Source organism: Zalophus californianus, chromosome 11, assembly GCF_009762305.2.
Source record: "Zalophus californianus isolate mZalCal1 chromosome 11, mZalCal1.pri.v2, whole genome shotgun sequence".
Taxonomy (NCBI): domain Eukaryota; kingdom Metazoa; phylum Chordata; class Mammalia; order Carnivora; family Otariidae; genus Zalophus; species Zalophus californianus.
This window is the reverse complement of record NC_045605.1, coordinates 41,019,059-41,036,129: the sequence shown is the minus strand read 5'-3', so window position 1 is coordinate 41,036,129 and position 17,071 is coordinate 41,019,059. Positions and strand designations below refer to the sequence as shown.

The 17,071-nt window shown below is 36.8% G+C and overlaps 1 pseudogene; it reads right to left on the bottom strand.

The window, feature by feature from the left end:
• Positions 1-318: 318 nt before the first annotated feature.
• Positions 319-806, bottom strand: LOC113915387 (annotated as a pseudogene).
• Positions 807-17,071: the final 16,265 nt, after the last annotated feature.

Genomic DNA, 17,071 nt, shown 5'->3' with positions numbered 1-17,071 from the left:
GTTAAATCACCAGAAGATATTTAGACAGGGCAATGGTCACTGTTAGATGGGGTGATTGAGGTCACAGTAGGCAGGAAACCCTTGAACCGGCACTCAAGGTGAATGTCTCTGCATGTCCTGTGCATGACTCCAAGCAGCAATCTCGGGGGGGTTGGAGGTGTGTTACTTTTGTGATATCTTCTCCCCAAGAGAAGACACAAAGGTGAAGCCCCTGGAGAGATGAGATCACCAAGGTGGAACCCCCACCAGGGGCAGGACTGGGTGAGAGTCAGAGAGCACTTTCTGCAACATGCTGTTCCTTCCAGGTCTGGCCAAGTCCTACAAATGCTTGTAGGTGCCTAGGAGAGCTTTGCAGTTGGGACAGCGGAGGTCCACGACCTGGAGGGTGTCCACACAGAAAGGGATGAAGCAGCAGGCTGCTAATGCACCCCAGCAGTCACAGGTTCCCACAGCAGGGCCCGGTGAGGGTGCCGGTGTTACAGGACAGCTTAGTCACAATCTTCTTGTTGCAGGAAGGACAACATATCTGGACTAGGCGGTGGAGTTGAGGAAGGAGACCAGCTGCTGCATGCAGACCATCTGCACAGCAATTGCACTGGCATTGGGGATGGACACTGGTTGGGTGTAGTACCGGAGGATTCATGCCCTTCCCACCTGCACACGTCACCAGCCCCTGACCAGCCACAGCACTGGTGCAGAAGGCATGGGGAAGTGACTGTTGACCGCCACTATCTCTTCATGGGATGGGGGTATGGTGGCCCCGAGGAAGGCCCAGCAGCCTCATGGTAGGCTCCTGGAGCTGACATTTTACCCCCCTGCCGCCAGTTAAGCCAATAAGCTGATTCTTAAATTCATATCAAATGCAAGGGACCTAGAGGGTATTATGCTAAGTGAAATACGTCACTGAGACATAGGAAGACAAATACCACATGATTTCACTCACAAGTGGAATCTAAAAACAATAATAACAACAACAGATGAATAAAGAAACAGAAAGCAGAATCAGACTATAAGTACAGAGAGTCAACTGATGGTTGCCAGAAGGGTGGGGGGTCGGGGGGTTGGGTAAAATGGGTGAAGAGGAGAGGGAGATATAGATTTCCACTTCCAGAATGAATGAGTTAGGGAATAAAGGACACAGCATAAGGAATACAGTCAATGATATTGTAATAACAATGTATGGGGACAGATGGTAGTTACACTTGTGGTGAACATAGAACAATGTATAAACTTGTTAAATCACTATGTTGGACACCTGAAACTAATGTAACATTGTGTGTCAACTATACTTAAAAAAAAATTCAAAGGACCCAGATAGTCAAAGACATCTTGAAAAAAAGAACAACGTTGAAGATTTTAATTACCTGATTTCCAAGCATGCTAAAAAACCGGTATAGCAATCAATTCTGTGTAGTACTGGCGTAAGGATAGACATAAGTATTTTCTATCCCATTATTATCCATTATCCCTGTTATCACTGTTATCTCAGTGATATGTTCTATCTCACTGATATATCAAGATAGAAATATCAGTGGGACAGAAATGCAAGTCCAGAAATAACCCTTTACATTTATGGTCAATTGATTTTTGACAAAAGTACCAAGACAATTCAATGAGGAGAGAATGGTCTTTTCAACAAATGGCACTGGAACAATGGGATATCCATATGGGAAAAAAATAATTGGACTCCCACCTATTACATAGACAAAATTTAACTTGAAATGGATCCAACATGATAAATGTATGAGCTAAAACTATAAAATTCTATGAAAAAATGTAGGCATAAATCTTTGTGACCTTGTGTTAGATAATCTTTTCTTACACATGATACCAAAAGGACAAGTAATAAAAGAAAAAGAGACCCCCTGGGTGGCTCAGTCTGTTAAGCATCTGACTCTTGACTTCAGCTCAGGTCATGATCTCAGGGTCATGATATCAAGCCCCGTGTTGGGCTCCATGCTCAGCATGGAGTCTGCTTGTCCCTCTCCCTCTGCTCCTCCCCTCACTCATGCTAACTCTCTTTCTCTCAAATGAAAAATAAATAAAATCTAAAAAGAAAAAATAAATTGGGCTTCAAAATGTACAACTTGCGCTGAAGCAATGCCTTCAAGAAAGTAAATATACAACCCACAAAATGGGAGAAAATATTTTCAAACTGCATATCTGATGAGGGATTTAGTAAAAAAAAAAAAATGTAAAGAATGTTTACCACTCAATAATATGCACACAAATGACCCTCTTTTTAAGAAACAAGCAAAGAATATGAATATAAATTTCACTAGACGTATGTACAGGGAGCAAACAAACTCATGAAAACACCTTCAACATTATTAGTCATCAGGGAAAGGTAAATCAAAAACACAATGAGATACCACTTCATAACCACTAAGATGATTATAATAAAAAAGAGACAATAGAAAGTATTGGTGAGGATATGGAGATAATGTACCCCTCATACATTGGTGTTGGGAATATAATATTGTGCAATTGCTTTAGAAACCAATTTGGCATTTCTGCAAAATGTTAACAAGGAGTTACCATATGAGCCAGCAAATCCAGTTCTAAGTATATACCCAAGAGAAGTCAAAGCATGTGTCCACATAAAAATGTGTACATGAATATTTATAGCAGTGTGTTTAAAATAGCAAAAACATGGAAAGGGCCCAATTGTTCATCAGCTGATAAATGGATACAGAATATGTGGTATATCCACCCACACAAAGGCACACTATTCTGCAACAAATTGGAATGAAAGTACTGATAACATAACATGATGAGCCATGAAAACATTATGCTAAGTGAAAGAAACTAGCCAGAAAACACCATATATTATGTGATTTCATTTATGTGTAATGTCCAGAATAGGCAAATTCATAGAAACAGAAAGCAGATTGATGGTTTTCAGGGGATGGGTATAGGGTTTCTTTTAGGAGTGATGAAAATTAGGCAAATGTAAATTGTGGTAATGGTCTCATTATTTTGTGAATGTACTAACAACCACTATGTACATTTTAAATGGGTGAATATTATGGAATATGAATTATATCTCGATTAAGCTGTTTTTAAAAACAGAATAAGAAAGCTTTATTTGGACAGAATTTTATAAAAAGTTCACAAATTAAAGGCCATATTTGCCATCTAGAGAAATTCTGAAAATTTTCCTTTATAGAATCTCTCAATCTGTTAAAATAATTAGTCTTATACTCCATGCAGTCTGATGAATATTTCCATTTAATTTATTTGTTCTGCAGTCATTTTCCTACTTCTTTTTCTGATCAATTTATCTATTTTTCTTAGTATGTGCTGTATCTCTCAAATTGGCCTAATTTGCAAATTTCCCATACTATTTACACCATTCTGAGAGAGAGTCAAGCTGCTAATTAAATTGGATCTAATACAAGTCTCATGACACCCACCCAGAGAGCCCAACAAGGTGCATTTATATTTATCAATTCTTTTTGTTGTTGGTCTTTGATCAATTTGCTCTCTGGCATCTCTCTATGAACATGACTTTATTTTAGAGAATAGAAGGACATAAAATGTCTCTATTGATTAGTACATAAAAAGATAAATAGGCATCTTTTGAAACATTTTAAAATTAATTCCTGTGTTGTCTCCAGCACGTTCAAATCACATTAGGTTTATTGCAGTTAGTGGATAATTTGGATTTTAATAACAATATTTTAGAACTATATGGTTAGATAAGGAACTTAAAGTTTTATCTATATGTGACATCCAGGCACCATTATTTCAAATTGGTTCTTGTTGAGGAATGACACTTATCCCAATCCTTCATTGCCCCCCCCCACTTTTTTTCTCCAAGGGAGATAACTTGTTCATGCCTAGGAGAGAAGAGCATCAGGAAGAATTCCAGTCCCACTCTCCACCCCCATCTCTGACTCATCTCAAACTGATTAAATCAGTAGGTGGTGATACTAGGGGAAGGGTTTGATTAATTAACACGCTAAGCCCCAACATATGGTGCCATGAGATAGGAAATTTGGATAAATAGAAACTGGAACTAAATAGGAGTTACAATGAAATGTCAGTCTTATAACCTAAAGTGCAGGTTCCCTAATAAAGCGGCATTGGAGGACACCATAATTCCTTCCTCATTGAAGTGAATCAAAGACAGTGCAACTGTGAAAGTGTGGCTTCCTCACGGATGTCTGTGTCTGGTGCAAGGTACATGGGGAGTATGGATGGCCAACTATGATAAGAGGAATAGTGAGGATGAACTTAATCCACCTAATACAAATAGGTCCCAGACAGAAGGAGCAAGACCCAAAAGTCCAGGATATAGTTTACCTCTGCTCCAATTTCATCAATCAGAAATGTCATTCCTCCTTGGTAGAAAGGAGGAAATCAATAAGGGTAGAGAGACCGGAAGTGACTTCCAACACCGTTTCTTTCTCAGGAGCTCCCTACCTCCATCTGCTTCTTTGGAAAAACGGTTAATCAAAAAGCCCTTCTCTTTTCCCAACAGCTGAACAGGCTATTGGACATGCACTGACAAACTATTTGGTCAATGGTATCTGCCTCATGTCAATGCCTTAAAAGTCTAAGCAGTTATAAGCCAGTAAAACTAAAGAATTTCTCTTCTCTCTTTCCCTCTCTCTCTTCATCACTGTCTCAATCTCTCTTATCCTTCAAAACCTTTTTTGTGATCCAGTAATTTTGAAGCCTATCCCTTTATCTGAAATCAAAATACTCTCTCTCTCTGCTCACTCTGTACTATGTGTCTCACTTTATTTTTAGTTTCTGTCTTTGTCACTGTCTCAGCTTCACACCTTTTATCCAAACCATGTACCCAGTGATCATTACCCTGACCTCTGGGACCTCTTCAACCCAAATCCATGTCCTGAGAGCCTGCTTATCCAGGGAGGAGATTGAGAAAATGTGTTTCATCCAGATTCAAATTCAAATTGATCTAATGTTTATTTAGCACCCACCATATCACAGACACCACATTATGCCTACCCTACTCTGTTCAACAGCCCTGTGAAGGGAGATTTTCATCTCAACAGCACAGATGATAATAAGTAATATTGAGTGTTTCTCATGTATTGGTCATATTCTAATTGTTTTACATGTTTGCATATTTAATCCTTACAGTAAATCTGTGAGGTATGTGCTATTTTAATGATTATTTTAGTGATGGAGAAACTGAGGCACAAAAAGGTTAAGAAATATCTCAGTATTATAGCTAGTAAGTGACAGAACTGGGATTTTCATCCAGGAAAGGTTATCCAGATGGGAGAATTATGGTAATGAGAATAGAATAACTTGGCCAACTTCACAGTTAACAAAGGCTGATGCGAGAATTCAAACCCAAGATTTTCACCATCATCTCTTTTTTATTATACTACATTTCTTAATTAAGTTTTCTCAGTGTATTGATGCCAATGCCATGTAGGAAATATATAAAAGTCTTGCTGAGATCAAGATATAAAGTAAAATCTCACCTATACTCAGTTTATCACTGTGTCTGTTTTCCTCAGTGTTTCACTCACGTAATCGTACCTTTCATCTTAAAACTATTAGATAATTATCAATTATTTTGAGCTCATCCTGTGCACCATTCTGATCATAGTACCCCACTGTTCAAAATCCACTGGTGGTTCCCAGTGTTTAGAGAAGAAAGTCCCAGATCTTTTACATTGCATTCAAGAACCTCCATAAATTAGTGCCTGGATATCTTTCTGATAAGAGCTTTGCTCAACCATCTTATCTCATTTTAAAATGCTCCTCTTCCCTAATCATATGTCCAATGCCAGATTTAAGACTTTCCCTATTTACCATAATTTCTAATAAATAGTAATTTTTCATCTTAAGTTATATGAGAACCTCTATTATATGAAAAGTCTTGGAGGGTACCATATATATTATATCTTCTTCATTTTCATATATTCCATTGTGGTTATTGTAGTGTCTTATATCTATAGTTTGTGTGTGTGTGTGTGTGTGTGTGTGTGTATGTGTGTGTGTGTGTTTAAAGTAAGTGGTTATTCACTGATTTAAATTGAATCTAAATGTGTAGCTGGGTATGGGCATATAAAAGGTGCTTAATATATATTACTTTTCATTGAATTTTAGAGGATGCAAAGAAAAAAAAATTTATTTTCTTAAGGAAACCACCATCTACTTAGGAATAAGAAGAGTACATGAGAAACAAGGAAGACTAATGACAAATTGCACTTGATTAAGATTTAAAGAAATGGTATAGACACCATGTATTACTCAGGGTTCAGGAAATCATATGAACAGGAAGAGTCTTCTTGGCCTTTTGGCTAAGATCAAGTGAACAGGAAGAGTCAGGGAAATGAAACTTAAAGGTGGAACTTGAGGCAAGCCCTAAAAAGTGAGATATGGAAGAGAGAAGACTAAGACAAGTGTGCCTTAGATGACTGAAAAATCCATAGGAAATGTCAACTCATTTTCAACCAAGGTATGGCAAAGGGCCACTATCTTGAAGACTCAACATAATAGTAAAACCATAGCTCCCTTTTTCTCCGTCACCCTAGTCTGAAACTAGTCCATGATGACCATTAACTTAATGTCCCATTGACTTTTATGAAATGTCAACAACGTCCTCTAATAATTATTTCTTCCTAACCTCTTTTATTAAGACGTTTACTTGTGCTCCCTTCTCAAAAGTCAGTTTTCATTACACAAGCTGAATGATAGTGGGATGTATGATACCACACCTCTGGTATCAACTGATGGGAAGAGGGCTCAAGCCAAGTCAGACCAAACATACTCTCTCTCATGGACTCATTAGGACTTTTGAACTGGGACTCCATGTACTGCTAGGTTCAGTATAACAAAAGATAAGCCACAAAGAGAAAGTAACTCTCCAGAGACAAAGAAAAGAATGAAACAGGCATGCAAAGAGAAACAAACGAGAAACCATGCAATCTCAAAAACACAGAGAGGGTAAGCTCTCATATCTGACTCCCAGTATATGGGAGGCCCTTTGAGTCTCTTGAAATCTGTGATATACCCCACAAATATGTTTCCTGTCATTCCCTCATTTTAGTAACCATTCCACCACACCAAAGCCCATACCCACTCTTCTTACCATCTTTTCAACTTCCTCAACTTCTCGTTTCCCTTTGGCCCTACTTAAATTCCAAGGTCGATCATTAAATAAGTCCCTTGCTTATTTTCTCACCTCCTTACCTCTCTCTAACTTTGCCAGAATCATTTTGTTGAAACTTCAATCGTTTTTAAATCCAATTTCCCAGTTATTCTAGGTTTAATACCATGCAGCTAAAAGTACCTAGACAAAAACTCAAAACCATGTTGTCTGAATCTATTTTAGTATAGTGATTTCTGAGTGCAAAGGTGCCTTAATACTTCCCAACAATCTTGCTACCTTTCCCTGGACCATCTACTCTTGCAACCTCAATGTGATGATTTTATACTTTCTATCTTCTCAAACCTCCAGTCCCTGTTCTCATATCCTCTATCCTTACTCTCAGATAATCTTTCTTCCCACAACCTAAAAAATCAGAAACGATTACAAAAGAACTTCCACAAACTCCCACCTCCACATCTCACACCTGTGCACACATTCTTTCTTCCTGTCAGTGTAGAGGATATTTCTATATATTCATAGAAATTTGTATTTCTGCTCTGAATTGCAGATTCATTCTCTAACTCCTATAGTCAATATTGCCACTAATGTTATAAAAACTAGTTTCCTTTCACTCCTCCCTTTCTCTTATGGTCCACATCCATCCATCAGCAGTATCTATTAGTTTACAAATAAAAATATAAACAACATCACAGCTCTCCACTTCCCTCTGCTCTGAACTGCCATCATTTCTTGCCTGAAATACTATAATAACTTCCTAAATTGCTCTGTTTACATCCCTGCCCTCTGAAGTTTATTTTCAGCAGCTTCAAGAATGATTATTTTAAAATTTAAGTAAGGATATGACAAGATTTGCCTTAAAATCCCCCAGTAGTTCTCCACTATTGCTCATACTAAAAGTCATTAACATAACATAATAAAATTTTTAAAAAGGCAAAAAAAGAGAATACTATTATAAATTTCCTGTATTATAATATGAGCTGATACTATATCAATTTAGATAATATCAATTTATGGCAGACTGCAATAAATTAATACACTAATTTACTCTGCTTAATTAATATTAACTAATGTATAGTCTTAACTAATAAATAATTTTTTCTTAAAAAAAAGTCAATGTCTTTCACTGACATACAAGGTCTTTTGTGACTCTGTCGTTGGTCATTCTTTTCACCTCATTTCCTATCACTCTCCTTCTTGACTTCCTCGATTCCAGCTACGCCAACCCTCTTGCTGTTTCCGAACCACATCAGGCATTTATCTCCCTCATGGTCCTAGAATTTTCCTTATTCTCTGCCTGGAGTCACCTTCTCATAGATACACCTGAATCACCCCTCACCTCCTACAAGTCTTTAGTCAAATGTTCTTTCTCAGAGACTACTTCTTAGCAATGCTTCCTGTTAAAGTCCTTTCTGAATTAGCAGCAGGTTGGCTAATCATCCTTATTTGCCTTAGACTATCTTATTTTAGCGTTCAGCACTTTATATTTCGCAACTCCCTCAGTTACAGGCAAACTGGGAGAGTTGGCTATGTCACCCTTATTCATCCATCACCTGTTTTCTTTCCTTACTTTACTTTTCCCTATAGCACATTTCACCACCTCATGTACCAACTATTTAATATACTTGTGTTTATTTCCTTCTCCTTTCCATTCTTTCACTGTCATCTCCATAGGGTAGATATTTTAGTATGCTTTGTTTCCTTTTGTATTCCGTGCCACCTAGGATAGTGCTTATAGTAGGACCTCCTTAAATAATTGTTAAATGAATAAATCAATAATTGAATAAAAGAAGAAACATTTCCCTTAATTCCCCGTGTTTGGTTAAGTTAGGTTAGTTGGGTTTCTCTTCCTTACAAACCAATGAACTTTAAGACTCTACCAACTCATTCTTTGGGACCAGACTCTAAATTGGTTCTTATGGTTGTGCTAAATTCCTCTGCATCAAATTTCTTTTCCCCTTTGGTTCAGTTTATCTCTGACAACTGCATCCTAAATTCCTCTGCATCAAATTTCTTTTCCCCTTTGGTTCAGTTTATCTCTGACAACTTTTTATGCAGAGATAGCCTATCACACAACCAAGACCTAAGAGATCACATGGCAAATGGTAGATAGATGAACTTTACTGAAATACAAGAAAGAAAAGCTGGGGTGGGTGCTCTAGTCTAAGATGACAATATAGGAGACTCCTGAAATCACCTACTCCCATGGACACACTGAATCTACAGATATAAATGGAACAATTCCCCCAGAGGGAAAACAGAAAATTGTTGAGAGACTCCTACACATCAAGCAAATGAGAAAAAACAACAACAACAACAACAACAAAAAACCCCACATCAAAGCTGGTACGAGAGGCTGAGACACAACTCTCCATAAACCACATGCTTGGCATTATGACATACAACTGGGAAAGAACTCACTACTCCCAGCTTCACCCTGAAGAATTAAAAGTTTGGACCCAACATCTAATACTCCAACTTTTAAGACTTCTACCAGAGGGATGGGCCTTCAAAACACTTAGCTCTGAAAGCCAATAGGGCTTGCTTCCATGAAACCAACTAGACTATGGAAAACAAAGAAATAGCTCACAAGAATTCTCCACGTCTATACCCCAAGGGCTCAGAGCTGAGGCAGCAGACAGAAATACCTAACCCCAATCTTTCCCTTAAAGAGGTTTACTCACCTACTTTAAAAGCTGCTTGCTGGGGTGCCTGGGTGGCTCAGTCAGTTAAGCATCTGCCTTCGGCTCAGGTCATGATTTCAGGATCCTGGGATCGAGCCCCATGTCGGGATCACTGTTTCTCCCTTTCCCTCTGCTGCTTCCCCTGCTTGTGCTCTCTCCTCTCTTTCTCTCTCAAATAAATAAATAAATAAATAAATACTGCTTGCTGATGGGCCAACTTCCAATGAATCTGTACCTAAGTGCTGAGATCCTCCCCTTTGGGACACTGATAGGGTTTGGTTCACCTTCAACTACTGGGAGCCACTAAAAGCAAAAAGGCTGCTTGGGCAATCACAAAGGTTTAAGAGACCACCAAGAGCTAGGGCAAAGCTGAACAACTTTAATGAAATGGTGTTAAGTGATTTACCTAATAAAGAGTTAAAAATAATGGTCATAAATATGCTTACGAAAGTCAAGAGAACAATGTATGAACAAAGTGAGAATTTCAACAAAGAGATAGAAAATATAAGTACCAAACAGAAATCACAGAGCTGAAGAATATAATAACTGAATTGAAAAATTCAACAGAGGATTTAATATCACACTAGATCAAGGGGAAGAAAGGGTCAGCCAACTCAAAGATAGGGCAGTGGAAATTATTCAATCAGAAGAGCAGAAAGAAACAAAAATGAAAAAGATATTTAAGGTACTTATGGGACACCATAAAGTAGATCAATGTTTACAACATAGGAAGAGGAAGAGTGAGAAACAATCTAGGATTGTTTTTCTTTTCTCTTTCTGTGAAACATGCCATTAGAATTTTGATAGAGATTGCATTGAATCTATAGATTGCTTTAGGTGGAATGGCCATTTTAACAAAATTACTTCTGAATATCCGAAGGAAACAAAATCACTATCTCAAATAGGTATCTGCACCCTTATGTTCATTCCAACATTATTTATAATAGCAAAGATATAGAAACAATGGATAGTATCAAACATGAATATCCATTGATGGATGAATCAATATTATATCAGTTATACATAACAATTATATCAATTATATCAATATATATATATTTTCCCTTACTATACATTCAATATATATTAGATACATTAAATATATATTAATATTACATTATGGATCTATTATATACATTAAATAATTATACACATATAAATATATGTAACTTTATATAAAAGTTACACATTATATAAAATATATTAAATATAATATTTTATAAATTTGTGTTTATGTTTCAACTATAAAAAAGGAGAGCCTGCCAATTGTTAAAACATGGTTGGGCCTTGAGGGCATTATGCTAAGTAAAATAAATCAGAGAAAAGCAAGTACTGTATGATCTCACTTATATGTGGAATCTAAACAAACAAACACACAAATTCATAGATACAGAGATCAGATTGGTGTTTGCAAGAAGTGGAAGGCGAGGGGGTGGTGTGGGCTAAGGGTGCAAGAGTCATCAAAAGTTGCAAACTTTCAGTTATAAGCTAAATAAGTTCTGGGTATGTAACAGACAACATGGTGACTATAGTTAACAATACTCTATGGAATATTTGAAAGTTACTAAAAGGGTAGATTTTAAAAGTTTTCATCACAAGAAAAAGGAATTGTAACTATGTGTGGTGATGGATGTTAACAAAACTTATTGTGGCTGTCATTTCACAATATATGCATATATAAAATTATTAGGTTGTACACCTAAAACTAACACAGTGTTATATTTCATTTACTGCTCAATAAAATTGGGAAAAAAGAGAAGGGAGGGACTAATTGTGTCTTCACCAAATTCCTGTATTGAAGCCTTAACTCCCAGTAACTTAGAATATGACCATATTTAGAGATAGGGCCTTTAAAGAAGAAATTAAGATAAAATGAGGTCATAAGCATGGGCCTTAATCCAATATAATTGGTGTCTTTTATGAAGAGGGAACTAAGATACAGACACAGTGGAAAGACTAAGTGAAGACACCAGAAAAAGACGGCCATCTAAAGGCCAAGAGAGGACTTAGCAGAACCCAACCCAGCCAACACCTGGATCTTGGACTTCTAACCTCCAGAACCATGAGAAAATTAATTTCCACTATTTAAGCCACATCCTCTGTGGTACTTCGTTATGGCAGCCCTGGCAAATTAATACAGGAACTTAATTAGGAACAGTGGCCTGGAAGAGACTTAGGTTTACAGTTTCTAATGATCGGAAATTCAAAGGCCAGATCCCATTAGTGACATTTCACACTTTGATACACAGAAGCCCCAAAGACCCAGTGCTGAATGTGCCTACTCAAAGCTCAGTTTAGCTAGTCGGACAACAGATTTGACATTGGAAGAATTGGTTCAAGTCCTGGTTCTGTTTTTTCACTTTATGACCTCTTTCAGAGCCAATAATCTATTCTGAGCATCTTTTTTTTTTCATCTATTATATATGAACAGTGAGGTCACACTACCAATTTTCAGGATTGTTGAGAATATCAAATGTGGTACTTAATAAAAAATAACTTTAGCACTGTGATTAATAATGACAATAATAATAATATTTTATAAATTTATGTTTATAAATATTTATGAGTTTATTAATGTTATTTTTGTTATTGATTTAAGTGTCATTTAAAATGAATTTCTATGGCAATGTTTGATTAATAACAACACTGATGTCTTAATGAATAATTTGTTTTGTTTGGAAAAATTTAAATTAGTTGTATTCAGGTATTATGTCTAGCTCCCTACTCATTAATAGCAGAATGATTTAGATGTTTTATTTATATACCCAGTAAATTAACTCACCTATAAATGTGGTAATCTGAATTTTGGGTTAGAAAATCAATAGGACAGAGTTCTAATAATCATACCTAGCCTGTTCAGTTTTAATGTGATGAAGACCAATAATTCAATGGTTGAGCGTTTAAACTTCTTTAATGGACTTATACATTCCACCTTCTCCCAAGTTTTTATACAGATGTCCACTTGTTATTGTATTCATTCCACAGATACAAAAAACAGAAGACTGAAGAAGAGAAGGATTTAGTCATTTGTGTACCATTGTCCCACTGTGAGAACCTAAATTCCAGTTTTCTTCCCTTACCAGTAAAATAATTCTAAACACTATCTGCTCTGGCACTTTTTTTTCAAACTGCCTCTATAATTTTCTATTGATATTTTATTACATCATTTTCTTTTTGTTATCTCATCTTTCTTGTATTGCCCTAATAGATGCCAATATCTGCTCCCATTACTCTACTTGTACTAAGAAGGAGAAAGCTTTAATACCACACAAAGAAACGGAAGTGCAGAGAGTGGAAGGAAGAGAAGAAACGTGCCAGATACTATGTAATGTTCTCCACATGCATTGTGTCATCTATACTTCCAAAAGAACCACTGAAGGTCCTCTGCTTGTCCCTTTCCTCCCAGAAAGTAAGGTTCAGAGAAGTTAGCAAGTAGTAAGAGATCAAACAGATTTCAGCGAGGTCAAGGTGATTCCTAAATCTATATCCTGTCTACTACATCAAGCTGTCCCTCAAGTAAAATGTTACTACATTGTATCTATCCTAGTTTCTTGCGTGCTCCTATAGCATAGGAGCTATATGGAGTTTCTAAACCTTTACTAAACCTTTAAGTCTTTACTTACTTACTTACTAAACCTTTAAGTCTTTCCAACTCCACATTCTCTCAGAAGAGATTAATTATTCTGGGCTCCTTGGTACTCCCTTCTCTCTAATCTCCCCTGCTGAGGTCTCTGAAGTCAGTCTCACACATCTGTATGTTTCAACCGGAAAACCTCTTATCTCTTTTGATCTGTAGCATCAGATCCTCAGGGCAAGCTTTGAGGATCCATTCAGCTATTCCCCGCACACTATAAAATAATCATTTATGCCAATTTCTTTCTCCTCTTACCTTTAACCAATCCTTTGCTCTTAATTAAAAATATATATATTGGCACCTGGGTTACCTAATCATCTCCGTTATCTCTACATTCCAGTCAATGCTTGAAACAAAATAATCAATATTCACCTGAGCCAAATACATCACTAGTCTGTAAACAATGAGGCTCTGTTTTTAAATTTTTCCCCTTTTGCACATAGGATCCCATCACTGTAAATGTATTTTTTTAAGGTTTTATTTATTTATTTGACAGAGAGGGAGAGAGAGAGAGCACAGAGGGAGAGGGAGAAGCAGGCTCCCCGCTGAGAAGAGAGGCCAATGTGGGGCTCAATCCCAGGGCCTGGGGATCATGACCTGAGCCAAAGGCAGATGCTTTAACCAACTGAGCCACCCAGGTGCCCCATGCAAATGCATTTTAAGTTGCATTATATCTCTTTATCCTAAATGCATTCTGTTACCTCCTGATTCACTCATCATACCCAACAGAGGCTTTTGTTTTGTTTTTAAACTGCAAAATAGCGAAAAATACAGCCTTCTAAATAACAATGATGTTTTGATTCTAGAGAAAAATTCACTTAGTGCATTCAAGTTTCAAAGGTATGTTAAGCAACCTCTTGACCTTGAGTAACTGTCTAATGTGGAAGACAAATTATTACAGCAGAATTCAGGGAGAAAAGAGAATAGCTATTATAGACAATTTGCCATAGGAACACTCTGGGGGAGTAAATAACTTGCCCAAATCAGTCTTAAGAGACTTTATAGAAATGATGCTTTAGTATCATCATAAAAGATAAATAAGAAGCAGAAAGGGAATCAGAAGCTAAGTCATAAAAAGCTGACTTTCCTCAAATTCATTTGACCTCTGACATAAGAGGTCTGTTGGATGAGGAAAAGTATAATGTTTAGATTCAGTAAACCTGAGAAAGAATTCCCTCTCTCTTAATTGCCGGGTGACCTGTAAGAACTTGGACAAATTACTTAATGTCTAAGCCATGATTTCCTCATTTTTAAGGGAAAATCCTTCTTACTTTATTGAATTGATTTGAAGACTAATCAGGGAAATACCTATTAAATTTTCAACAGACAGTGATGTTCACTCTAAGTTAGAATCTTTCCCTACAAGAAAATGAAATGAACAGCTTCTCTGAAGTAAAAGGAAAGACACCAAAAGTAAGAAGTCATTCAGTTCTGAGTCCTCTCTGGACATGCAGTGCAGGGTGATAGGCAGAGCAAGAGTCTGGTGGTGACTATGGGGACAAAGATTGAGAATCTGGACTCCTTCTTTTATTAGTTGAGTGACTCTGTGCAAGTTGTTCATCCTCTCTAAAGCCTCAATTTTTTTTCTATAAATATAATTGTCCTTAGTATTATTGAGAGAATACATATATGTAAAATTCAAGCACAAAGAGGTCCTTTCTTTCTATTTGCAAATATTCTCTCTTTTTTCACCACTTCAACATCTGTTTCCTTTTTTGTATAATTGCAGAAATCAAGCCCCTTCCCTTTCAGCACTTCACCCAGTCTTCTTTAAGGCATTTAAGTAAATTCCAAGTAAAGATTTGTTAGGCCCATTGCCTTCTAGCTTTCACCTGCTCATCATTTATGTTTGATTTTTCTGTGCATTTGAACTAACAATTGATCTATCACACGGGCTACCATTGGATTGTGATGTGATCAGAAAGGCAAGGACTTTGTACACATTTGTTGGGTTCTATAAATCAATATGCAGGTTCAGTATTCCAAATAGAAGGACTATACTTTTTATTCAGGACAAAATGAAAATATAATCAGATTTGGTTTTTACTGAAATTTACTCCCAGATTTCATCAATCGTTGCTTGGTCAAATTTGTTCAAAGTATGTCTGGAGGGAGAAAGTAACACTCCACTAACTCATTATTTAAACAAGTGCAAACCTTTCTTTGAGTGAAATTCTCCAATTATAATATGGGAATAGTCATACCATGAGGTCTTCAATGGCCAGGGCTGTGATATATATATATTTATGTTGCCATAACCCAGCAGATAATGAACATAGGTAGCACAAACGGTGGACAAAGAAGTAAAATAACATGTGCTGAATTAATTATATAAATCTTGGTGTTGCCCTGAAGAGTGAATAATAAAAATAATACTATCCAAGATTAATTAAAAGTATATAAAATGCTAGGGGCACCTGAGTGGCTTAGTCAGTTAAGCGTCTGATTCTGGATCTCGGCTCAGGTCTTGATCTCAGGATCATGAGTTCAAGTCCCATGTTGGGCTCCACACTGGATGTGGTGTCTACTAAAAAAAAAAAAAAAAAAAAAGAACAGAAAAAGGAGTGCCTGGGTGACTCAGTTGGTCAACCATCAGACCCTTGATTTCAGCTCAGGTCATGATCTCAGGGTATGAGATGGAGCCCCATATTGGGCTCTGTGCTGGTTGTGAAACCTGCTTAAGATTCTCTCCCTCCCTCAGCCCCTCCCCCTGCTCAAGCATGTAATCTCTCTTTTTTAAAAAAAAAAGTATATAAAATGCTAGACACTGTTCTAAGTATTTTATATATATATGTTACATATAATTTCAAATTATTAATTTTTGAGGTGTTATTATTACCATCATTTTATAGATGTTCTACATGGTTTTCAACTGTCTAGTGACTTGTTCAAGGTCATATAGTAAGTGCCAGAGGCAAGATCTAAACAAAAACTGACAGGAAAGAAACTTCAAATTTTAATCACAATGCTAAATGGAAAATGTGACGATAGAATTAAATTATTAATGCTCCATCCTAGACTTCTCCCTTGAATTTCAAATTCACACATTTAATTATCTATATTTTCACTTGCATATCTAAAGAAATCTCAAAATAATATGTCCCCAAATGAACATTTGCTATTCCCCACATCCATACTCGCTCCTTCTTTGGTTTGTGGCACTCCATTCCCTGCCTTGTGTGGGCACAAAATGTGGATTTGTCACTCTGTAATCCCATGTCCAGATATCAGTAACTCCAAATTGCTGCATCTTCAAAATATTGCCTAATTTTAACCACTTCTCATCACCTCCACCTAGTCCATCACCCTAGTTCAGCTACCTGCATGTAATCTATTGCTATAACCTTCTAACTGGTCTCCTTGCTTTTTCCCTTGCCCCACCCCTCCTGCAATATATTATCCTATCAAATTACAAGCTAATTAATACTGCCACTGATTCCATACTAATGGAATAGCATGAAGTGGTAAAAAGGAATAAAAAAGACCCATATACATGGAAGGACCCCTATACATAAATAATGAAAGAGGATGGCATGAATACATATATATATATGCCTTTCCTTACATTTGCAATTAACAGTGGAAGTATAAATAAGCAAAAAATGTTACCGAAAGGAAGAGGAAGGATTAGCAATGGAAACAAAATTCCTCTAA